Source organism: Mustela lutreola, chromosome X (assembly GCF_030435805.1).
Source record: "Mustela lutreola isolate mMusLut2 chromosome X, mMusLut2.pri, whole genome shotgun sequence".
Lineage (NCBI taxonomy): Eukaryota > Metazoa > Chordata > Mammalia > Carnivora > Mustelidae > Mustela > Mustela lutreola.
The window spans coordinates 24,718,051-24,744,567 of record NC_081308.1 but is presented as its reverse complement, the minus strand read 5'-3'; the positions used below and the strand labels follow the sequence as shown (position 1 = coordinate 24,744,567).

The 26,517-nt window shown below is 35.9% G+C and overlaps 1 protein-coding gene and 2 non-coding genes across 3 annotated transcripts in view; 2 read left to right on the top strand and 1 right to left on the bottom strand.

Moving 5' to 3' along the window:
• Positions 1-26,517, bottom strand: part of IL1RAPL1 (interleukin 1 receptor accessory protein like 1) — a 761,161-nt gene that overhangs the window by 583,773 nt on the left and 150,871 nt on the right. The window lies entirely within an intron of this gene.
• Positions 6,020-6,097, top strand: LOC131822405 (small nucleolar RNA U2-19). Its single transcript, XR_009350263.1, has one exon. It is a non-coding gene; the product is annotated as a small nucleolar RNA U2-19 (small nucleolar RNA).
• LOC131822404 (small nucleolar RNA U2-30) lies at positions 6,269-6,338 on the top strand. Its single transcript, XR_009350262.1, has one exon. It is a non-coding gene; the product is annotated as a small nucleolar RNA U2-30 (small nucleolar RNA).

Here is a 26,517-nt window from a genome sequence, read left to right as displayed (position 1 = left end):
GAGTTTCCACAATCACCACTGTAAAAATACTATTACATTATTAAAAATGTAATAAAAATTACAAATATTTAAATTATTACAAATGGTGATCATATCCTGGGTGATATGTTTAATAAGGAATGAAAAAGAAAATAAAAACCTGCTGGATGTTACAAGATCAGGGAAATCTCTTCAGTACTACAGTTGGGGCGCCTGGGTGGCTCAGTTGGTTGAGTGTCTGACTCTTGGTTTCAGCTCGGGTCATGATCTCACAGTCATGAGATGAAGCCCTGCATCAGGCTCCCTGCTCAGTGGGGCGTCTGTTTCTCTCCTCCCTCCCCTTCTCCCTCTGCCCCTCTCCTCCCTATTTCTCTCTCTCTCTCTCAAATAAATAAATGCATCTTTTAAAAATACAGATAGTCAATATTCTCACTGAAAAACTCAATTCAATTAGTTATTAAGAATACTGGGGGTTCACTTTGTCTTCATAAATCTTTCCAAGATTAAAAAACAAATGGTAATACTCAGTATTGTAAATAGGTTTCCTCATGCAAAATATGAAGGAATATAAATTGGTAAAGATTTTTTGAAAAACAGTTTGGAAATCTTATTTAAAAAATTAAATAGACATGACTTTTTATCCAGAAATTATACTTCAAGAAATTATTTCTAATGATATCACATCAGGCACTTCCATGTTTTGTAGATAACAAGGTGAAAAGTGAGAAAAACACTACACAAGAAAAGCACAAAAGAACTCCCCATTTGCATTCTGTAGCTTATGTCTTCCCCAAGTGTTATTTTAATTTTACAAAATGGAAGTATATAATTAAGTTTAAAACTGGCAAATGGAAGATATGTGTACACATAAAACTGTGAGCTTAGAAAATTAGAAATTCAATTACTTACCTTACATGATAGACAGCCTATTTTCATACATTTACATATGGAGAGAAACAAAGTCTGAATTTTTACAAATAAATGTTATAGATAGATGTGTTCCCTGACCCAAATAACAATTTGGGGTAATTTTTTTGGAAGGAGGAGTGGTATAACAATAGTTTACTATATGAGCAAGACAATCTATTCTGTCTTTAAATATAAAGCATTTATCTACTATTTCCTTATGATATATATAATGCAAGTTCTACATATAATTCTAGTCTTATTTTCTGCAACCATCTAATTTATTATGCCCAAATTAAAGGAATGCTGTAAAGCTAGGATACATTATAAGGATAAGTTATCTTTACACACTTTCATAGTAGTTTGGTTGATTTAGGCATCCTGGTACCATGTGTGTGTTTTGTTTGCCTTGTATTTATATTTTTCTACATAAAGTTATCATATGAAATTTTCTACAAAAAATCACATCAAATGTGCAAATATGAAATGACAGGATATTCATCATAGCATTATTTAAAATACAAAATAGAAAAAGAAGTTATATTACAGGAAATTGAATTAATTAATTAAAGAAATTAAGGTATATACTTAATAAAAAGAATGATGTCTATTTATATTAATATGGAAATATGCCCATATTATGTTATTAAAGTATATGAATGGATAAAAGAAAGCATATAAAATATTGTTAGCAAGATATATGAAAGGATATTTGTCTAAATGTAAATAATAGTCACCTCTGTGGTGTGGGATTTTAGGTGATTTTTATTTTGTGCTTTAATCTATTTAGTTTCAGTGGGCACTATCATTCCATGAGTGCAGAAATTAGTTCCTGAGGGTCAAACAAATCCTGGCTATTACAATAGTTTATGTTATTCCAAAAGCCACCATATATAAACAGATATACTACATATCCATGGTTTTAAAATCTCATGGGGGGAGGTGGTGATTAAAATCTGATCCTTTTTAAAGAGGATGGGGAACATCTTGCTTTAAACTATAGTTTCTAGTGTTTTAATTTTCCACATGTACAGTTTTGCTTAATCTCACACACACACACACACAACTATTTTCACTTTGAGAAATGAAGTTTTTTTTGAGAAAGAATGAAAGGCTTATGATATTTTATGAATATTTTTACCATATATGACAAAAGTAGGCAAAAACTGCAGTATGGCTTAAAAAGTTAAGGCCTAGTATTGCAGGTAAATAAGGTATTTCTATGTCTTAGAATATTCATTAAAATCTTTAAAAAATGTATTTACATTGATCCAGATTCCTTTCCCATAAGCTTGAGGTCTAAATAATTTCCTAGAAAACCTGTCCCAGACAGAATTAAACAGGCAAGGAAGAGTTTATGAAAGGCAATTGCATCAGTGGAGAGAGACAGAACTCAACTCCACCAAAACAGAAGATGAGACTTATTTTAAGCGGTGGGATGAGGAGGGTGGTGCAGAGGTAAAGGGAGAGAGAATCTCAGACAGGCTCCATATTGAGCAGGGAGCCTGACTTGGGACTTGATCTCATGGCCCTGAGATCATGACCTGAGCTGAAATCAAGTCAGATGCTTAACTGACTGAGCCACCCACATGTCCCAACTACTCTTTTTAATTAAGATAAAAATAGAAAAAGGGGTGTAGCATTTGTAAAAGAAAGAAAATTGCGGAGAATTTGAGAGTGTTTAAGAGATTTTCTATTGAATAATCAAATATGTAATTTATAATTTTATTAATGCTTTTGACATATGCTTACCTGATGTGAAACAAAGTACCAAAAGACAAGGAATGATATTTTCTTGATTGCAAGTAGATAAGTGAATAATTGTGTGCTGATAATTATGGGCTGATATCTTTAATATCTTTACCACTGAGAACCATGGGAAGTGTGAAGTACCTTTTCTTTTATGTGTGTGCTGCAGCAAAATTAAATCTACTGGACAAAATAATCATTAGCATATCTTGAAGGCTCATGGGATTGTATTTAGTTTTTAGCTCATAATAGCTATTTATTTGCAATAATCTATATGCTTTTTAAAAATTAATATGGCCTTAAATTGAGAAGAGCAAAATGTGAATATTTTGAAGTTACTGTGGAGAAGTACATTCAAGTCAGACTTCACACACTGTAAAATCTGAATACTCAAATGCAAAATTGCTGAAAACAGCATCCCAAGGCTACAGGACAGTTCATTATGGTAGGCTCTGCTGCCAATGTGATCTTGAAGGCCATAGAAAAAGTGCATTGTGTTATATATTTTTTTTTTACACATTTTAAAGATTTTATTTTATTTTTCTTTTTTTTTAAATTAATTTTTTATTTTTTATAAACATATATTTTTATCCCCAGGGGTACAGGTCTGTGAATCACCAGGTTTACACACTTCACAGCACTCACCAAAGCACATACCCTCCCCAATGTCCATAATCCCACCCCCTTCTCCCTAACCCCCTCCCCCCAGCAACCCTCAGTTTGTTTTGTGAGATTAAGAGTCACTTATGGTTTGTCTCCCTCCCAATCCCATCTTGTTTCATTGATTCTTCTCCTACCCACTTAAGCCCCCATGTTGCATCACCACTTCCTCATATCAGGGAGATCATATGATAGTTGTCTTTCTCTGCTTGACTTATTTCGCTAAGCATGATACGCTCTAGTTCCATCCATGTTGTCGCAACATTGTGTTATATTTTAAGACTGCATCATAATTATGTGCTACTGCTGTGTTTGTGGCTTCCAGAAAAGTTATTAATAGCACTCTGTCAGATAATTAGAAACATAGATCATGCAGATATTTCTTTTAATTTGCTAGAATTCATACCCTAGTATAATTGTTCTATTTTCTTTATATTCGGGGAAGGCATTTTTATTAGAAATTTATGTCTAACATCTTGTTAGTGAACAAATCTACGCATTTACCAAGAGTTTCTCTTCTGATCTCTTTCAAGCCTTAGTTGTGAAGAAATGAAAATATAGAGTATATACAGATGCATATATACATGAAATGCAAACATGTAAGGTATGAATTAGATATATATACAAATACACATTTTACTTAATATATAGATATACACTATATCTTATACACACACACACACATACAGAGCGAGAGAGCGAGTGAGAACTCTGTAAGTCATACCTTAAATTTTATATAGAAATCCAGATTATGTCCTAGTAGAAAAGTCTATCTGTGGTTTCCTAAAACCACAGATGTCTGAGGTTTCTGAGTACACAGTATCTCCAAAACACAATGTTTTTCTTGTTGGTTTTTGTCTGCTTGAAAACATATCTATTCCTAATGGAGAAGGGCCTGTACTCCCAAAAGACTATCCACCTGGTAGGAGAATTAATAACTCATAAAATGTTCTCACTGCTTTCCTCTTTTGCTACAGTGACTGCTCTCAACATTGCTTACTTTTCGTGTTTGAGATAGGGTTGAACATATGGGTGGTAAGGGGATGACAGGGAGCTTGTGGTATTTTCATTATTCCATGTTCACAATATATCCAACTGAAAATATTTGAAACAAAATGACTAAGTGTGTATCTCCCTCAAGCCCTAGATAAGTATGCACTTAAAGATATGACTTAAAACACAGTCAAATATTTACTTAGATGCTAAAAGACAAAGTGTAAATAAATGGCTGATACAAGGTTCATTTCCATTTCTGAGGAACATACAGACAACAGTTTTGAGCATTATAACACTAAAGTGGGGTCTAGGTATATGTTTGGGATTCTTTGATAAATAGTCTGATTAGGTCCAAGGAGGTTAGATTTGGAGAAACAACAAAGTAACTAAACTGATATCTGAAGAAGAGAACAGAGGTTCATTTTTCTTCATCTCTCTTCCCTGGCTTCCTTTGCTTTTTATTTTCAGAAGTGCTATCATTGAAAATGCCTCCAGGGTGTAAAAGGAATAGAGGAAAAGGAAGGGATTGGGTAGAAATTCCAGATACCAGTGAACTTTGAGGCAAAGAGACAGAAAGAACAGATGGAAATACCAAGATACAGAAGGAGGGAAGGAAGTTAACAAAGTTCTTCTCAAATGGTTATTTGTAAGCACTGCTTGTATTTTAAAAAGAAAATGTTATATTGTCAAGATTCTATCACATTTGAAATTCATTCAGTGGCTGTGAATTCAGGGCCTGCTGTGTGTCAGGCTCTGAGGATCCTGTCCTCAGGTCCATATAGGCACACAGACTCTATGTCCTTGCTACTCGGTATGTGCTCTGGGGACTGCACCATTGGCTTAACCATGACTCAGAATTGGCATTTTTACAAGATCTCCTTTTAATTCGTATGCACACTGAACATCTGAGACACACTACTTTAAATATATGACTATAAAAGCTTATGAAACAGACGTGCCTTGACACCATGAGAACACAAAAAGGGGAGCCAATTATTTTGAGGACTAAATAAAGACTTCATCTGGAAGGTATACATTAGACCTGAAGAATGCACTGGAGTTAATTAAGTGAATGTCTATGGTGAGGGTAGACAGTGATCTGGGCAGAAGGAATACTCCTAGGTATATAATCGAGAAAACTTAGTTTGGCTGGATGATAAAGAAGCATGCAACAAACAGATGGATGATGGGAGGGAGGGGTGTGAGGTGAGTGAGGACTAATGATTGATGGGTTGACAAACCAACTAAAGATTTGGGTTTATCCTTTGAGTAATGTGGAGTGAGTTACTGAAGGTTTTTAAGCATCTGTTTTTCACAATATGGAGAATAGTTTTGAGACAGGAGAGGTGGCAGCAGAAAGATGCCCTGATCTTAGCACACAGGACACAGTTCTTCAGGCCTGAGGTTGTATAAATTGTATCTTAGCTATTTCTTTGTTTCAGAAATACAGAAGACATTAGTGTAGTCGTTAAAGAGTCTTAGATTATTTTTACTCATTTTCTGTTCAAGAATGGAAATATTTTCTTTTCAAAAAAGCAAAAATTAGTAGTTGTGTGATCGTTTTTCTAGTCTCTTTGGACTGGAGAGAGGACACTATTTGCTCTTTTATGCTCAGCTTCAAGGCAACAAGAGACAAAATTCATAGCTACACAGAGGACATAGTGGAGCTCCTAAATGAATTTAGTTTAATCCTTTAGATTTTAAAATGTTTAATTCTCTGAGATATGTTTCTTACTGATGGAGATCAAAATCTGAGCATTAGAACATCTGCCAGGCTACCTGTTGCATGATCTTCATCATTCTGAGAAGTAAAATAATTTAAAACAATAAGGCTTATGTTTGGGATTGTGAGTGCATGAATATGAGTCTGTATGTGTATTCATGTGTATTTATCAAAGTGTCATTGGATAACTGAGGACTTGTTGATGGACAAATGAGACGGGAGTGTATGTGTGTGTAGAACAGACTAATCAGTTCTGAACAGTGATAGAATGGTTTCACTATAGACCTTTATAACTATGAAGATTTCTATACTTGAACTGAACTCAGAACAAAATGAAATAAAATAATATTTAAAATCATTTTCCATACAATTTTCACAATATCTTATGCAATCCCTGTTGCAAACCTTTAAACTCAGCCTGAATCATTTACACACACATACTTTCGAGAGCATAAAGTTGTCACAAACTCTAAGAGCCCTGTGCTGAGGCAAGTGAGCACTACTACCAATACTCAGATGTACCCCAAACTTCAATAACTTTTACTTCAAACTAGATTTGAATTTCTAGGAAGGAGCCTTGTTTTTGTACCTTAGTCCTTTCCCTATTACTTCTTTTGTGACCTGTTGGATCTCTAATACCAGTTCACACTTATCAACTTATATTTTAGACAGGAAAACTCAGGCTCTATTCAGGCTTCATGGAGCCCAACCACCCCATAGGGAGCAAGTGAATCAAGGCAGTGATAATATCTCCATGTTCCATACAAATGGGAAATATGAGGAAATGTTTCTTACATTTTAGTGATCCTGATTCTTCCTACAAGGGCAATGATATGCAAATTCTTTACTTATTTCATTATAAAAGATTATTTTTTAAAGAGCAGTTTAAAGTTCACAATGAAACTGAGGGGAAGATACAGAGATTTCTTATATCTTCCTCCTCCCCCATATGTACGGATCCCCCCATCATCAACATCCCCCACAAGAGTTGCACACTTCATATGGATGATAAATCTACATTGACACATCACAATCACCCGAAGTCCATAGTGATTTTAGGGTTTACTCAGTGTTATACATTCTGAGTTTGGACAAATATATGACATAGAATTGTACAAAGTGTATTCACTGCCCTAAAACTCCTGTGCTCTGTTTATTCATCTCATTCTCCCACCCTTAATCCTGGCAACTACTGTTTTTTTCTCTGTCTCCATAGTTTGCTTTTTCTGAAGTGTCATATAGATGGAATCATACAGTATGTATCCTTTTCAGACTGGCTTCTTTCACTTACTAATATGCACTTAATTTTCCTCCATGTCTTTTTGTGGCTTGATAGCTCATTTCTTTCTAGAACTGAGTAATATTCCATTGTCTGATTGTACCACAGTTTATTTATGCATTCATCTACTGAAGGATGTCTTGGTTGTTTCTGATTTTTGGCAATTATGAATAAGGCTGGTATAAGATCTGTGTGTATCTGTGTGTAGGTTTTTATATGGACAAAAGTTTTCAACTCCTCTGGGTAAATACCAAGGAGAACAATTGCTGGATCATATGATAAGAATATGTTTAGTTTTTTAAGAAACCATCGCTACTAGGTATTTATCCTAAAGATACAGATGTAGTGAAAAGAAGGGGCACATGTACCCCAATGTTCATAGCAGCAATGTCCATAATAGCCAAATTGTGGAAGGAGTTGAAATGACCTTCAACAGATGAATGGATAAAGATGTGGTACATATATACAATGGAATATTACTCAGACATCAGAAATGATGAATACCCACCATTTGCATCAACATGGATGGAACTGGAAGGTATTATGTTAAGTGAAGTAAAGCAGAGAAAGACAACTATCATATGGTTCCACTCACATGTGCAACATAAGCAATAGCATGGAGAATCATAGGGGAAGGGAAGGAAATCCAAAAAGGGGGAAATCATAGAGGGAGGTGAAACATGAGAGACTATGAACTGTGGGAAATAATCTGTGGGTTTCAAAGTGGAGGGGGATAAGCGAAGGGGGTTCCAGGGTGATGGATATCAAGGAGGGAACATGCTATGGTGACGATTGGGTGTTATACTTAACTAATGAATCACTGAACACTACATCAAAAAACTATGTACTATACAGTGGCTAATTGAACATAATTAAAAAAGAAAGAAAGAAAGAAAAAGAAACCTTCAGTTGTCTTCCAAAGTAGCTCTACCATTTTGCACCCGATCCTAGCAGCAATCAATGAAAGTTCTAGTGCCTCCATACCCTTGCCAGCACTTGATGTTAGTGTTCTGGATTTTGGCCATTCTGATAACTATGTAGTGGTATTTCACTGTCCTTTTTAATTTGAATTTCCTTGATGACTTTTAGGTGGTATGTCTTTTCATATGCTTATTTGTCATCTGTACATCTTCTCTAGTAAAGTGTCTATTAAAATCTTGGGTCCATTTTTAACCAGGTTGTTTATCTTCTTATTGTTGAATTTAAGGAGTTCTTTGTATATTTAGGATAACATTTCTTTATTAGATATGTCTTTTGCAAATATTTTCCCTGGTTTGTGATTTGTCTTCTTATTCTCTTAACATTATTCTTCTGAGAGGAGAAATTTTATTTTAATGATGTCTAGCTTATAAATTCTTTCTTTTCATGGATCATACCTCTGGTGTTTAGCTGAAAGGTCATCACCAAATCCAAGGTCATCTAGATTTTCTCTAATGTTATCCTCTAGGATTTTTACAGTTTTAAAATTTACATATGTTCTTGTGATACTTTTTTTTTTTTTTTAAGATTGTTTATTTATTCATTTTAGAGAGAGAGTGCATGTGAGAACACCAGCAAAGGGAGAGAGAAGCCCAGGATCCTGGGATCACAACCTGATCTTGTGATACTTTTTAAGTTAATTTTTGTGAAGGATTTAAGGCCTGTGTCTAGATTTATCTTTGCCTGTGGATGTCTAGTTGTTCTTGGAGCATCTGTTGAAAGGACTAACTTTATTCCATTGTATTGTTTTTGTTCCTTTGTCAAAGATCAGTTGACTCTATCTATCTGGGTTTATTTCTGGGATCTCTATTCTGTTCTATTCTTCTATTTGTCTTTTCTTTTACCAATACCACAATGTATTAATTACTGTAGTTTATAATAAGTATCGAAGTCCTGTATTATCAGTCCTTTAGTTTTGTTCTTCCTCTTCAATATTATGTTGACTCTTTTAATCCTATTTTTTTTTAAGTTTCCCAAAACCCAGTTGTCAAAGATGCCATCCTATCCTTTTATATCAAATACAATTTTTATTTTAGGAGTTCAGAGAAGTTTAAAGATAGACACAAAAGAGTTTTCCCAATTGATGTTTTACAAAACTACATGTGAATTCAATTTTGAGTAAATTAATGCTCCTAGTTCTCTGCAGTTTTATTTTTCTCTGTTGTTTTATTTAGATTAAACTGCTAGAAGAGTACGGTGGTGCAAAGAATATATACATATATATGATCAGTCTTAATGCTGGAGCACAAAAAGTCATACTGAGATAGTGAGTTTGGCTATTCATTTTGAGTTTTTAAGAAAGAGAGCATGGTTTCACTATCATCTCAATTATTATGTTCAATAACTACAGCTAACATATAAAAATAGTGGCTAAGTAGGTCTTTTAAATACCCAACACATATTAATTGATTTAATCTTCACAATGATCCTATGATAAAGATAGGATTGCCCTCACTTTTCAGATTAATCAACAAAGTCACAGTGTAGTTAAATAATTTACCCAAGGTCACATTGCTATTAGGTAGCAGAGCTGTTATTGATCAGCCTTGAAAATGTGAGTGATTGATTCAGAGTGGAAAGTTTTAGGAGATTTTTTTTTAATTAAAATTTTTTTTTTATTTTTTCAGCATAACAGTATTCATTATTTTTGCACCACACCCAGTGCTCCATGCAATCCGTGCCCTCTATAATACCCACCACCTGGTACCCCAACCTCCCACCCCCCGCCCCTTCAAAACCCTCAGATTGTTTTTCAGAGTCCATAGTCTCTCATGGTTCACCTCCCCTTCCAATTTCCCCCAACTCCCTTCTCCTCTCCATCTTCCCTTGTCCTCCATGCTATTTGTTATGCTCCACAAATAAGTGAAACCATGTGATAACTGACTCTCTCTGCTTGACTTATTTCACTCAGCATAATCTCTTCCAGTCCCGTCCATGTTGCTACAAAAGTTGGGTATTTGTCCTTTCTGATGGAGGCATCATACTCCATAGTGTATATGAACCACATCTTCCTTATCCAAAATTAGCAAGACAGGAGATTTTTAAAATTAAGGAGGTCTGGGTTCAAAACTGGGCTTTAAGGATTTAGTACAAACTCTTGGGCATAGTTATTAAATTCTGTTAACTTCAGTTTGTTCACCCATAAAGTAGAAACCATATCATCCCCCACTAATATGTTCCTGGGAAGATGGAAAGAGGTAAGGATGTGAATGTGCTTACCATTGGTACAGAGGTACAGAATGGACTCAAGGGAGGTTAACTGCTTTTATTATCACATTACATTTCCAATAAAATCTCTGTTGGCTGTAGCAATCAGCATTGCTACATAAACTATGCTGTCTAGCTGAACTTCAATTCTTTACATGTTAAATGGGTAACAATATTTTCTGTAAAAATTTCAACCATGTATTATGTACACTCTACTCTGGCTCATTGCACTGAATGTACTGAATCACAAGGTAATTATTAGGAAAAACAATGGTGGTTATGAACAGTAGAAATAAATGTAAACATAGCTGATTAAGGGAAGGTGAGTTGAAAGCCTGTTGGATTCAGCAACTGTCCTTAGCTCTAGAAGGGTAAATTGTACTAGTGGGGATGGCTGAGTATAACTCAAAGATGTTCTTAAAGACTAAAGTGACAGGCATTTTCCACCTACTGCTCATACCTTAAGGACTGCCATACTTTCATTCATGGCAGAATGAAACCTGGAAACCTGGGCCTACAAAGATGACAATATTAAGGTGACCCATTCCCACACAAAAAGAAAGCACACAAAGCAGTGGGCTTCCCTTCTGCCCTGACTGGTTGAGTTTTTTGGTTCTTACTCTCTGCATCCAGAACTTTCCCTATTAGCTGTCATTTTCTTTTACACAGTTCCCCTGGCTGCTGCTATTGCCAGTGCACCACAACTGAACTCAGATTTTTTTTTTCAAGTTTTCTATGTTCTTCTTTCTTCTGTGTCCCACAATTTCTCTTATGTGTATTTGTTGAGTCAATTATTTTTGGAAAGTAGAAATTCACTGTATGTCCCCTCTCCCTTGTTTCAGCAGTTTTAAGCCCTCTCTCTCTCTCTCTGGGTTAAAGGAACAGTTTGAAGGAATGAAAAGAGGTTGGGCCAGCTACTTGGAGACATGGGCTTTATGCCTCCCAGCCCCAGCTGTACATCTTACTAGCTGTGTGACAAAGCTACTTACCCTCTGAGGAGTTTAAATTCCTTGTCTATAAAATGGGGGAATAATTGTACCTGTATCATTGGATGGTTGTGAAGATTATTTAAATGAGTTAACAGATGTAAGCTGTTTGGAATACAGCCTGGCACTCAGAAAGCTGCTATTATTATTAGTGTAATCTTTCTTCAAAATCTTCACATCCTGACTAAATGAAACTCCTCTCATGAACACCTCACTCATCAAGAGTCCTCACTGTTTTTTTTTTCTTTTTATTCCCACAGCACTGATAATGTTGAACTTCACCCAAGCCCTATTATCCTAGAAAACAGCAAAATTTAAGAAATTCCCCCTCTCTTTTATTGTTCCAGGTAACAGCTTACTGTAAAAATCCACCCTGCCCCTTATAACTTAGATAAAACTCATGGATTCTCCTTGGTTTACATATGACGAGGCCAGGTGCAGACCCTACAAATTCCTATATTTGCTTCATAAAGGATTAGCTACACTGCTATCCTCACTGATCAACCAGAACAAAATGCTTAGTAGCCATAATTTGTATAAGATTCTCTTCCTCCTTCAGACCCCCAACTTCAACATACCCTCATCCTGAGCCAGCATAGAGCTGCTCTTTAATAGGCCTTCCACAGAAAGGGCTGGCCTCAGGATAGAACTTTCTCTGATGTGTTGTCCCATGATGCCACTTCTGTTCACTATGTCCCCACACTCTGTTCTTGCTAGCTTTGTTTTCTTCTCCCTATAAAAGAAAAACTCCTTTTGTGTAAATCCTGAGATGTTTGCAGATCTTATACTCAGAATATCCTTGCTGTTGCAAAGTCTTCCTCATATTGCAATAGTCTCCCTCTTTGCAATAACCCATCTAAATAAAGTCCTTAAAAGTTTAGTTAAAAAAAAATTTTTTTTGACATCTCCATGTCCAAATTCCTGCTTTCCTTGAAAGAGGACTTCAAATTCCATGTGTGCCAGAAACTTTTCATGTTGGTGGAAAATTTACTGCCTCCATTTATGATCCATGTTTTATACTAAACTTGTTATTTTGCATCCTATTATGTGAATAATTTATCTCTTCTGCTCAATAATAACTGCCCCAGGAGATCTCTGCTTAATTCATTCTTTGATTTATCACAGTGCTTAGCACCTTACACAAATAAGAACTTGTTTTTTTTATAAACTGAATGAAGAATGGACTTAGTACATCTACAGAATCTATCAAATGGCAATAGATGATGAAATGAGCCAACAAATAAGGGGCTCTAAGCTATTATGTCATCTATAATACAGTTGAAATCAGGTATTATATACAAAGCGTTAGGAATGATGTACGCAGTAGGCATTCAATACATGCTAGTTTTCATCATCAACAACATCATCATCATTACAATCCTCTTTTACATTTATTTGCATTAAAGAGATGTTCTCTTAATAGAGAGCATCCAACTTACATGATTACTATGGCTGAAACTGACCAGGGAATATTAATTGCTTTTTTCTTTTTTATATAATATTTTTTGAAATATAATTTTACTATGGTTTGTATCAGAGTAAAGAAAACTGACTGTGGAAGTTCTGGTGTCAAACAACCCCTTGATACAAAGATAGACACGTAGCTAACGTATATTGTTGCTTTTTCATTTTGGTGTTCCTTTATATGCCAGAGGGAAACAAGATTTTCTTGAGAGTCTATTACATGCTATGTCCTGTACCAGGTGCCTAAATATAATTCCACTCTCATTATAATTTTATGTGAGCCAAGGAAAGTCACCCTGGGAAGTTAATTTGGCCATGGTATCATTTTAGGGTAAAAAAAAAATCCTGGTTTAGATTAGTATCTGCACATTTAATAAGCATTTCTTGAAATAATGGATAATGGTTTATTGGTTTTTGGAGAGTTTGCTCTTTCAAGAAGAGCTGGCTGCCCTCTCCCACACCATGAAGAGATATTCCATTCAGAAAACTTGCTAAAATCAGAAAAGTGTCCAGCTTTAATATTTTATTGCATTAGAAAGTTTTATTCCTGGAAGGACCCACAGGGTTCCCTGGGATACAAGTTAGTGTTAGGACATTTGTTTAACCCAGGTTGGAAAAAGAACCAAAACTTGAAGTCACCTCACTCTAATCCACACTCTTTCTACTATATGACACTCCCTCACAAAAGTTATAAAATCCTTTCCTTATCATTTTCTGGACATTAGTTGTTTCAAGTATTATACCATTACAGATAATACTGCAGAGACAGCTTAATAATAATTGTTTTCCTCCCTCTCTCTCTCTAAGATTAATTCTTAGGAAACAATTCCTCCTAAAAGAGACCAAGGACAGTTTTACTTTTCATGTTGTCTCTCCCCTTTCTGCCTCCTTTGACTTTTTTATCCACCATCTATCTATATCTGTCTATCTATCTATCTATAATTCTTTTCTTTTTGGGGTGTGTGTGTGTGTGTTTTCGCTTAGCGTTAGTCTTCCAAGTTGTCTCACTATTCTATTTTTTCACATTGTAGTACTTTGTTCATCATCACTAGCCATCAGGGAGATTCAAATTAAAACCACATTGAGATATCACCTTACACCAGTTAGAATGGCCAAAATTAGCAAGACAGGAAACTACATGTGTTGGAGAGGATGTGGAGAAAAGGGAAACCTCTTACACTGTGGGTGGGAATGCAAGTTGGTACAGCCACTTTGGAAAACAGTGTGGAGATTCCTCAAGAAATTACAAATAGAGCTTCCCTATGACCCTGCAATTGCACTACTGGGTATTTACCCCAAAGATACAGATGTAGTGAAAAGAAGGGCCATCTCTACCCGAATGTTTATAGCAACAATGGCCATGGTTGCCAAACTGTGGAAAGAACCAAGATGCCCTTCAACGGACGAATGGATAAGAAAGATGTGGTCCATATACACTATGGAGTATTATGCCTCCATCAGAAAGGATGAATACCCAACTTTTGTAGCAACATGGATGGGACTGGAAGAGATTATGCTGAGTGAAATAAGTCAAGCAGAGAGAGTCAATTATCATATGGTTTCACTTATTTGTGGAGCATAACATATAGGATGGAGGACATGGGGAGTTAGAGAGGAGAAGGGAGTTGAGGGAAATTGGAATGGGGAGGTGAACCATGAGAGATTATGGACTCTGAAAAACAATCTGAGGGTTTTGAAGGGGCGGGGGTGGGGGGTTGGGGGAACCAGGTGGTGGGTATTAGAGAGGGCAAGGATTGCATGGAGCTGGGTGTGCTGCAAAAACAATGATTACTGTTACGCTGAAAAGAAATAAAAAATTTTAAAAAAAAAGAAAAGCATTCTCAAATTTCAAAATCCTTTCTAAGGAAAAACCTTCAACAAATTGGGTATAGAAGGGAATGAATCAACATAATAAAAGCCATATACAACAAAGCCACACCTAACATTATGTATACACACACACACACACACACACACACACACACATATATATATATACACACACACACATATATATATATACAACAAAGCCACACCTAATATTATGTGGAGATATATATATATAGATATAGATATAGACATATGTATCTTTTAAGATCAGGAACAAAACAAGTTTGCCCATACTCCCCATTCTTATTCAATAATATAGGTGAAGTCCTGGTTAGAGCATTTAGGCAAGACAAAGAAACAAAAGACAATCAAATTTTAAAGTAAGAAGTAAATTACTTCTTGATGAAATGATGGTGTACAGAGTAAATCCTAAAGACTCAATAACAAACTGAGGGTTTTGGAGGGGAGGGGAGTGGGAGGTTGGGTGAGCCTGGTGGTGGGTATTAAGGAGGGCATGTATTGCATGGAGCACTGGGTGTGGTGCATAAACAATGGATCTTGGAACACTGAAAAAATAAAATTAAATTAAAATAAAAAAAGAAAAGAAGTTTTGATATATAATATACAATGGATTATTACTTAGCCATGAAAAAGAATGAAACCGAGGGTTGCTGGAGGGGAGGCAGACAGATGGGCTAAATGGATGATGGGTATTAAGAAGGGCACTTGTTATGATGAACACTGGATATTGTATTGAAGTGATGAATCACTAAATTCTACTCTGAAATTAATATTACACTATATGTTGACTAACCAGAATTTAAATAAAATTTAAATTTAAAATTTAAAAAAAATGTAAAAATTTAAATTTTAAATTTTAAAAAGTTTTTTAAAAATATAAATGAATCACCAGACTATACAAACTTTTAAAAACACTTCAGTTGACCCTGTATAAGGAAAATTATGTTGTGCTGACTTTAAAATAATGTCATTTGAATTACTGTGAAGAAATAACAGTTATTATAGCTCATTAGGATTATTACACATTAATTTGATTGTAATCAATATACAAAGAATTTTAAACGAAATGGCTAATTTTAAATTATTTTATGCATCAGCTGAAAGCCCTAAAATAATTACTTATATCACAGGTTTATGGTTAAGGCTAAAATAACATTTATCTGAGTTATTTATAATAGAATACATTCCTACAATACATACCCAATTTAGCTTTTGTTTATTCAACATTTCAAATTATTAATCATCGTCTACTATGTGCTAAATAATGCAGATTTACTGATAAAATCAAAATAGACAAGATGATGTTTTACTTCAAGTTAAGTTAGAAGCCACTGAAAAAGAATGTCAATAAATCTCAATAGCCAAATAAGCACAGAAAAAACAATGCCAGAAGCAATGTGACCTCTAGGGAAGAAGGGACTGCTCTGATCCTGGAGGAAAGCACTGAAGGCTGACAGGTGGAGATGAGGCTTTGAGCCGCATCTTGAAAGACAGGTAGACTGAATAAGCAGAGGTTTGGTGGGTTTGTAAAGCAGAGGGGTAGAGGGGAAGTATACGAAGAAGCATTCTGACAGAAAAGTGGGAGGTGTCTAGCTTAGCAGTTTCCCTTTGAGGTCTTTCATGACTTGACTGTAAACATCTCTTTTACTCAGATGACTCTGCATCAGCAAAATGTGCCTGTGTTACTTAGGATAAGGCTAGCTGCTACGAAAATAAACCTCATGATTTCAGTGGTTTAACTTACAGGACAGTCACTTCTCACTCCCAGAAGCATGCAATGAGTGTCCTTCTGGTCAGTAATCAGCTTTCCCCCATGAAGTGATTTAGAGACCAGAGCTCCTTCTCTCCACTGGAGCCTAAGTATTCTCTGCCTCTAAGCAATTACTGGGAGAAGAATAGGAGAAAAAAATACTCATTTCCTCATTATTTTGGCTCAGAAGCGACAGTTCCTTCTTTTCTTTGCATTTATTGGTGAGAACTAGTCATGTGGCTCTACCAGAAGCAATAGGGGTTAGGAGATACACAGCTGACCTTTGAACAACACAGATTTGTACTGCACATGTCTACTTACACGCACAGTTTTTACAGTCAAGTAGTATAAGTACACTTTTTCTCCCTTGTGATTTTAATATTTTTTCTCAAGCTTACTGTATTATAAGAATATAGTATATAATACTTATAGCATACAAAATATGTGCTAATTGACACTTTATGTTACTGGTAAGGCTTTTGGTCAACAGTAGGCTGTTACTGGTTAAGTTTCTGGGGAGTAAAAAATTACCTGCAAATTTTTGACTGTACAGGAGGTCAACCTACTGAATGGAAGAAGATATCTGCAAATCATATATCTGATAAGGAGTTAATATTTAAGATCTATAAAGAACTTACATAACTCAACACCAAAAATACAAATAATTCAGTTAAAAATGGGCAGAAGACCTGACTAGACATTTTTTCCAAAGAAGACATAAAGAAGGCCAATAGATACATGGTAAGATGCTCAACATCACCAGTTCAACAGAAACACAAATCAAAACCACACTGAGATATCACCTTACACTCGTCAGAATAGTTAAAGTCAAAAACACACACACATACAAACTGCAACAAAACAAGTGTTGGTGAGAATGTGCAAAAAGGGAAACCTCACACACATAAATTGGTGCAGCCATTGTGGAAAGTAGTATGGAGGTTAATTATCTTTAAAAATTAAGAAGATAATTTCCATATGATGCAATAATTCCACTATTGGATATTTACCTAAACAAAACAAAAACACTAATTCAACACTTATTCAAAAAGATATACATATCTCTATGATTACTGCAGCATTATTTACAATAGCCAAGATATGGAAGCAGCCCAAGTATCCATCTAAAAATGAATGGATAAAACAGATGTAGTATACATATACGATGGGATAGTACTCATCCATAAACAGAATGAAATCTTGTCTTTGAAACAATGTGGCTAGATCTACAGGGTATAATGCTAAGTGAAATAAGTTAGAGAAAGACAAATACCATATAACTCAATTCATGTGAAAGTTAAGGAAAAAAAAAAGAAAGAAAACAAGAGATGAACAAAAAAACCAAACTCATAAATATAGAGAACAAACGTGTGGTTGCCAGAGAGGAAGTGGGTGGGGATGGATAAAACAGATGAAGGGGATTAAGAGCACACTTATCATGATGAACAGTGAGTAATGCATAGGAGTGTTGAATCATGTATTGTACACCTTAAACAAATATAACTCTGTAGGTTAATATATTGGAAAAAAAAAAAGAAAGCAATAAAAAGGAAATCCTTGACTCCAGGTTGTTTTTACCAAAGAAATACAATTTAAAAATTCCACAAACATTACAGGCAAATTTGTGACTATGCAGGAGGCCAGCCCCCCTAATGCCTGTGCTGTTCAAGAAGTAACTCAGTTCCAGGCTGAGCAGCTGCCGCCCAGCAAAAGCTGTATATTACACTAAGGAAAGAGGAGTCTATTCTGCCACACCCACCCTTTAGTGAACTGTGTGGCAAAGTACAGAAAGTACAGCAACACATATATGAAAACATATTTGCAATTCCAATTAAGAGTACAGTTGACATGTTGATATCGCAGAGCTTCACCTATATTGGTAACTATGATTCCAAGAGCTGGAGTGAAGTGGAAACCTTAACTACAACTAGAGGGGAAGTGCTGAAATACTCTGTCATTATCCTCTAAGACTCTGGTTATACACCAGAAAAAAGCACAAATCAAAAATAAATTGCCAGATTAAATTTGACTTTATCAATGCCCAGAAGTTATTTGAATAAGAATAATGTCATTATAGATGTTTCTAAATTAAACAAATGAACAAAAAACGTCAATGTTAGGATTCTTATGAATTGGAAATGTAGGGTCCAAGCTGAACTCCCAAGTAGGAAAATTCTGCCAAAACAAATCTGTATTCTGGAATTTAACTGTGTTTCACAAATAGAAATTGTCTCTCTGGCTTTTATTTTATCTCTCCTGAAAATCACCTTTTCTTAACATCTTTGTTATCCTTAAAGCATTTTGTCCTTTGTACACCTCACACTCTATACCTTGCCCCTGAATAATCCCATTCATTGTTATAGGTTCAAGTATCACCTGTGTGCAGATTAATCTCAAATACTTTAACATCTTCAGGCCTATATTTCCAATCGCATCCTGAAACCCTCCAACAGAAAAAGCCAACATTATCAAACCTTAAATGCCACTTCCTGGGGATACAATATAGTAGTCCACCTAAAATCCATTCCCCAACTGCCGCTTCCTAGCCATCTTTGCTGTCTTGATATTCTTTACCCTACTTCAGGTCCTCATGTGCTTCATGGGGAGGCTGAGGGCATTTTAAGTCACAGGGCTGACCGTGAATTGTCAAAGCCAGTCATACTGATGGTGAATGGCTTATTCATGGGCAATTTTAAACAATGGGATGGTGGCTGAAAGTCTGCTCTGAGAGCTTCTGGGAAAACTGCCCTTGCTCTTGTTTAGGGAATACAATATGAGCCAATTCTTTTTCTGTTTATAAACATAGGGGTCTTCACATGATGCCATCTGAGAAGCAAGCCTAAGAGATCAAGTCATTTGCTGAGAACAGCAGAGTCAAGGCAAAACTGAAAAAAAAAAATGTCCTTGATAATGTCATGGTAGCTGTTGAATTACCCATCCCTGGCCTTATCTACTTCTGGAATTCTTGTTAGAAAACACATTATGGGTCTTTGTTACTTAAGTCATTAGTTAGTTGGACTAAAACAAAGAAAAGACAACTAATGTACTCTTCAAAGAGGTTCATCTTGAAATCCCTCAAAATTCAAATAGAAACAAAAACTGGGCCCCATTCCATGAATCCTCCCATGTAACTAATCATCTCATTATTTTGTCCTATTACCGTTGTATATCTCAAATCTGTTACCTCTTCTTCAAACTTACTGCCTTATCTTTGTTTCAGCCTCTTGTCTGCCACAAAAAACAGTGACACTTTACTTGGGGTAAAGCACCTCTTTACTCTGTTATTTGCAATCTATGCTTTAAATAGTACCCATGTAGAAATTATCTATAACTTCTTCACTTCATTTAAAATAATAAATGCAAATCTTAAACTATAGAGCACATACATTTATACATTTATAAGTAGCTTATGTAAGTTTACAAGTGTTGCTCTAAATGTAATTCTTTATCTTACAAAATGTTTATCAAATGATTTTGTTGAATAAAAAAAGTAAAAAAAAAAAAAAGCAGGTCAGCACTATTGAGTTTATTTAAGTCATGGAGAAATTAGATTAATAAAAAGGATCTAATTATATACCCTAAGTAGAAAACACCATCAAAACTATTTCATTATATTTGTACTAAGCTATTTTGCTTTCATCTAATTTTAGCAATGTCATAGCCAACCAGTAAATAGTAAATAGCCTACTACCTCTTTGCCGCCCCCGTAACATATTGCTTTCACATTAATGGATATTTTTCACATCTTTGCTACTTCACTCCTTTCATGTTTGGTGTTGACAAGTGTTACTGGTTTCATTATTCTGAAAGGGTTATATGATTAACTAGCTAAATAGCACCATAGCAACAATATCTAAGTAGAAACATTCTGTTTTCAGGTTAAATTTTTAATCGGGGACTCATAAGAGTTGATACATAGAAGAAACATGACATGTTTGTGACATTCAGAAGCCATGATTTCCCTTAAAAAAGTCTGAAATGCATTTTTGCTTTTTTTTTTTTAATTTGACAGAGTAAACCTCAATTTAAAAAAAAGCTCAGCATATGCTTTGTGATGATAAGTGATATATTGAAAACCTAACATTTTAAATAAATATTAGAAATCACAACACTTAGAGTCAGGGCATAGAGATAGCAGCATTTATATTCATGTTTAGAGAATGTGTCATAGTTTAATGAATAAAGCAAATGTGTCCTTCAAAGGACGGCAGCGTGGAAACAGCATAATTTTCTAATGGAACATCAATAATGAGTGCTTTTAAACGTTCCAAATTTTCTGTTGACACCATAGCACAGCAGTGACAATACTTCTGTATTTAAAATAATACCTTATAAGTGTTACTGTGTATTTTTTTACTTCCTTAATAAACACATCATGCAGTATCATTTGAAATAAAGTCTATGATATTCATAATGAATCTTTGATACTTTTTATATTCCAATAAGTCCTGGTTGATACACTGGAGTATAGCCCTATCCTAACCCAACAGATGATTAAGAAATAAGTAATGAGATCTTCGAGTTAAGGCATAGAGTAAGCTCTTCCTTTATATCTTACATAGAATTCATAAAATGTCTTTAATTTCATATTCATGTTGAACTGTCCATTTATAATTCACTGGATTTTTTAGGTCGTCCAGATGGAACAACAGATGCTAACATAGTGACTAAAAGCTTTGGTCAAGCATTTTAAGAAATGAAAACACTAATTCTTCTTATGCAAAAGCCATATATTTTGACATGAATAAAACTAACTCTATTTCCATGCAGTTTTTTCATAGGTAGTTTTTAAAAATTCTTCTAAACATGTTATTATACAGTGTCTGCATCAATTAGAAGTTACTTTGCAAGAGTTACCTCTTGATTTTATCAAAGAAGATTTCAAAATTGCAGGAAAGACAAGTTAAAACCCTGGCATACTGTAAACCTAGTAGACCTGTTCATAGTGCAAAAATAATAAAAGCTCTTCTAAATAGTTAAAATGTTTTTGAAAATATACATTCATCATTCAAAATTTTATTAAGCTTATATGAAGTTGTCATATCAAACTATATTTTTATTTTCTCAACTGCTTCCTCTTTTTTTAAACTATAAAATGTCTTTGAAAGATATGAGTATTGGGGGGGAGGAGTCAAGATGGCGGAGAAGTAGCAAGCTGAGACTGCTTCAGCTAGCCGGAGATCAGCTAGATAGCTTATCTAAAGATTGCAAACACCTGAAAATCCATCGGCAGATCGAAGAGAAGAAGAACAGCAATTCTGGAAACAGAAAAACAACCACTTTCTGAAAGGTAGGACCGGCGGAGAAGTGAATCCAAAGCGACGGGAAGATAGACCCCGGGGGGAGGGGCCGGCTCCCGGCAAGCGGCGGAGCAACCGCGCACAAAATCAGGACTTTTAAAAGTCTGTTCCGCGGAGGGACATCGCTCCAGAGGCTAAACCGGAGCGAAGCCCACGCGGGGTCAGCGTGGCCTCAGGTCCCGCAGGGTCACAGAAGGATCGGGGGTGTCTGAGTGTCGCAGAGCTTGCGGGTATTGGAACGGGAAAGCCGGCTACAGAGACAGAGCCGACAGTAAGCTCGCAGCTCCGTGTTACCTTGAACCGGTCGCAGGCTCGGTGAGCTCGGAGCGCGGCCGGAGGTCAGGCAGACGGGAGTAACTGGGCGCTATTCTCTGAGGGCGCACTGAGGAGTGGGGCCCTGGGCTCTCGGCTCCTCCGGGCCGGAGACCAGGAGGCCGCCATTTGTATTCCCGTCCTCTGGAACTCTACGGAAAGCGCTCAGGGAACAAAAGCTCCTGAAAGCAAACCCGAGCGGATTACTCACCCCGGCCCCGGGTAAGGGCGGTGTAATTCCGCCTGGGGCAAAGACACTTGAAAATCACTACAACAGGCCCCTCCCCCAGAAGATCAACAAGAAATCCAGCCTAGACCAAGCTCACCTACCAAGGAGTGCGGTTTCAATACCAAGGAGAGCAGCAGAATTCCAGAGGAGGAGAAAGCCAAGCACGGAACTCATGGCTTTTTTCCTGTGATTTTTTTTAGTCTTGCAGTTAATTTAATTTTTTCTTTTTCATTTTTTTTTTTTTTTTTTTCTCGCCTTCGGGTAAAATTTTTTTTTTTTTTAACTGTTACCTTTTTCTTTTTTAACGATTTTTTACTAGTTTATCTAATATATATATATATTTTTTTACATTTTTCTTAGGTGTTTTCTTTTTTAAAAAAAAAATTCTTTTCTTTTTTTTTTTTTTTTTTTTTTTTTTTTTTTTCTTTTTTCTTTCTTCCTTTTTGAACCTCTTTTTATCCCCTTTCTCCCCACTCACGATTTTGGATCTCTTCTAATTTGGCTAAAGCATATTTTCCTGGGGTTGTTGCCACCCTTTTAGTATTTTACTTGCCCCTTCATTTACTCTTATCTGGACAAAATGACAAGACGTAAAAATTCACCACAAAAAAAAGAACAAGAGGCAGTACCGAAGGCTAGGGACCTAATCAATACAGACATCGGTAATATGTCAGATCTAGAGTTCAGAATGACAATTCTCAAGGTTCTAGCCGGGCTCGAAAAAGGCATGGAAGATATTAGAGAAACCCTCTCGAGAGATATAAAAGCCCTTTCTGGAGAAATAAAAGAACTAAAATCTAACCAAGTTGAAATCAAAAAAGCTATTAATGAGGTGCAATCAAAAATGGAGGCTCTCACTGCTAGGATAAATGAGGCAGAAGAAAGAATTAGTGATATAGAAGACCAAATGACAGAGAATAAAGAAGCTGATCAAAAGAGGGACAAACAGCTACTGGACCACGAGGGGAGAATTCGAGAAATAAGTGACACCATAAGACGAAACAACATTAGAATAATTGGGATTCCAGAAGAAGAAGAAAGTGAGAGGGGAGCAGAAGGTATACTGGAGAGAATTATTGGGGAGAATTTCCCCAATATGGCAAAGGGAACAAGCATCAAAATTCAGGAGGTTCAGAGAATGCCCCTCAAAATAAATAAGAATAGGCCCACACCCCGTCACATAATAGTAAAATTTACAAGTCTCAATGACAAAGAGAAAATCCTGAAAGCAGCCCGGGAAAAGAAGTCTGTAACATACAATGGTAAAAATATTAGATTGGCAGCTGACTTATCCACAGAGACCTGGCAGGCCAGAAAGAGCTGGCATGATATTTTCAGAGCACTAAACGAGAAAAACATGCAGCCAAGAATACTATATCCAGCTAGGCTATCATTGAAAATAGAAGGAGAGATTAAAAGCTTCCAGGACAAACAACAACTGAAAGAATTTGCAAATACCAAACCAGCTCTACAGGAAATATTGAAAGGGGTCCTCTAAGCAAAGAGAGAGCCTACAAGTGGTAGATCAGAAAGGAACAGAGACCATATACAGTAACAGTCACCTTACAGGCAATACAATGGCACTAAATTCATATCTCTCAATAGTTACCCTGAATGTGAATGGGCTAAATGCCCCTGTCAAAAGACACAGGGTATCAGAATGGATAAAAAAACAAAACCCATCTATATGTTGCCTCCAAGAAACACATTTTAAGCCCGAAGACACCTCCAGATTTAAAGTGAGGGGGTGGAAAAGAATTTACCATGCTAATGGACATCAGAAGAAAGCAGGAGTGGCAATCCTTATATCAGATCAATTAGATTTTAAGCCAAAGACTGTAATAAGAGATGAGGAAGGACACTATATCATACTCAAAGGGTCTGTCCAACAAGAAGATTTAACAATTTTAAATATCTATGCCCCCAACGTGGGAGCAGCCAACTATATAAACCAATTAATAACAAAATCAAAGAAACACATAAACAACAATACAATAATAGTAGGGGACTTTAATATTCCCCTCACTGAAATGGACAGGTCATCCAAGCAAAAGATCAGCAAGGAAATAAAGGCCTTAAATGACACACTGGACCAGATGGACATCACAGATATATTCAGAATATTTCATCCCAAAGCAACAGAATACACATTCTTCTCTAGTGCACATGGTACATTCTCCAGAATAGATCACATCCTCGGTCCTAAATCAGGACTCAACCGGTATCAAAAGATTGGGATCATTCCCTGCATATTTTCAGACCACAATGCTCTAAAGCTAGAACTCAACCACAAAAGGAAGTTTGGAAAGAACCCAAATACATGGAGACTAAAGAGTATCCTTCTAAAGAATGAATGGGTCAACCGGGAAATTAAAGAAGAATTGAAAAAAATCATGGAAACAAATGATAATGAAAATACAACGGTTCAAAATCTGTGGGACACAACAAAGGCAGTCCTGAGAGGAAAATATATAGCGGTACAAGCCTTTCTCAAGAAACAAGAAAGGTCTCAGGTACACAACCTAACCCTACACCTAAAGGAGCTGGAGAAGGAACAAGAAAGAAACCCTAAGCCCAGCAGGAGAAGAGAAATCATAAAGATCAGAGCAGAAATCAATGAAATAGAAACCAAAAAAACAATAGAACAAATCAACGAAACTAGGAGCTGGTTCTTTGAAAGAATTAATAAAATTGATAAACCCCTGGCCCGACTTATCAAAAAGAAAAGAGAAAGGACCCAAATAAATAAAATCATGAATGAAAGAGGAGAGATCACAACTAACACCAAGGAAATACAAACTATTATAAGAACATACTATGAGCAACTCTACGGCAATAAATTTGACAATCTGGAAGAAATGGATGCATTCCTAGAAACATATAAACTACCACAACTGAACCATGAAGAAATAGAAAGCCTGAACAGACCCATAACCAGTAAGGAGATTGAAACAGTCATTAAAAATCTCCAAACAAACAAAAGCCCAGGGCCAGACGGCTTCCCGGGGGAATTCTACCAAACATTTAAAGAAGAACTAATTCCTATTCTCCTGAAACTGTTCCAAAAAATAGAAATGGAAGGAAAACTTCCAAACTCATTTTATGAGGCCAGCATCACCTTGATCCCAAAACCAGACAAGGATCCCACCAAAAAAGAGAGCTATAGACCGATATCCTTGATGAACACAGATGCGAAAATACTCAACAAAATACTAGCCAATCGGATTCAACAGTACATTAAAAAGATTATTCACCACGACCAAGTGGGATTTATTCCAGGGCTGCAAGGTTGGTTCAACATCCGCAAATCAGTCAATGTGATACAACACATCAATAAAAGTAAGAACAAGAACCATATGATACTCTCAATAGATGCTGAAAAAGCATTTGACAAAGTACAACATCCCTTCCTGATCAAAACTCTTCAAAGTGTAGGGATAGAGGGCACATACCTCAATATCATCAAAGCCATCTATGAAAAACCCACCGCAAATATCATTCTCAATGGAGAAAAACTGAAAGCTTTTCCGCTAAGGTCAGGAACACGGCAGGGATGTCCATTATCACCACTGCTATTCAACATCGTACTAGAGGTCCTAGCCTCAGCAATCAGACAACAAAAGGAAATTAAAGGCATCCAAATCGGCAAAGAAGAAGTCAAATTATCACTCTTCGCAGATGATATGATACTATATGTGGAAAACCCAAAAGACTCCACTCCAAAACTGCTAGAACTTATACAGGAATTCAGTAAAGTGTCAGGATATAAAATCAATGCACAGAAATCAGTTGCATTTCTCTACACCAACAGCAAGACAGAAGAAAGAGATATTAAGGAGTCAATCCCATTTACAATTGCATCCAAAACCATAAGATACCTAGGAATAAACCTAACCAAAGAGACACAGAATCTATACTCAGAAAACTATAAAGTACTCATGAAAGAAATTGAGGAAGACACAAAGAAATGGAAAAATGTTCCATGCTCCTGGATTGGAAGAATAAATATTGTGAAAATGTCTATGCTACCTAAAGCAATCTACACATTTAATGCAATTCCTATCAAAGTACCATCCATCTTTTTCAAAGAAATGGAACAAATAATTCTAAAATTTATATGGAACCAGAAAAGACCTCGAATAGCCAA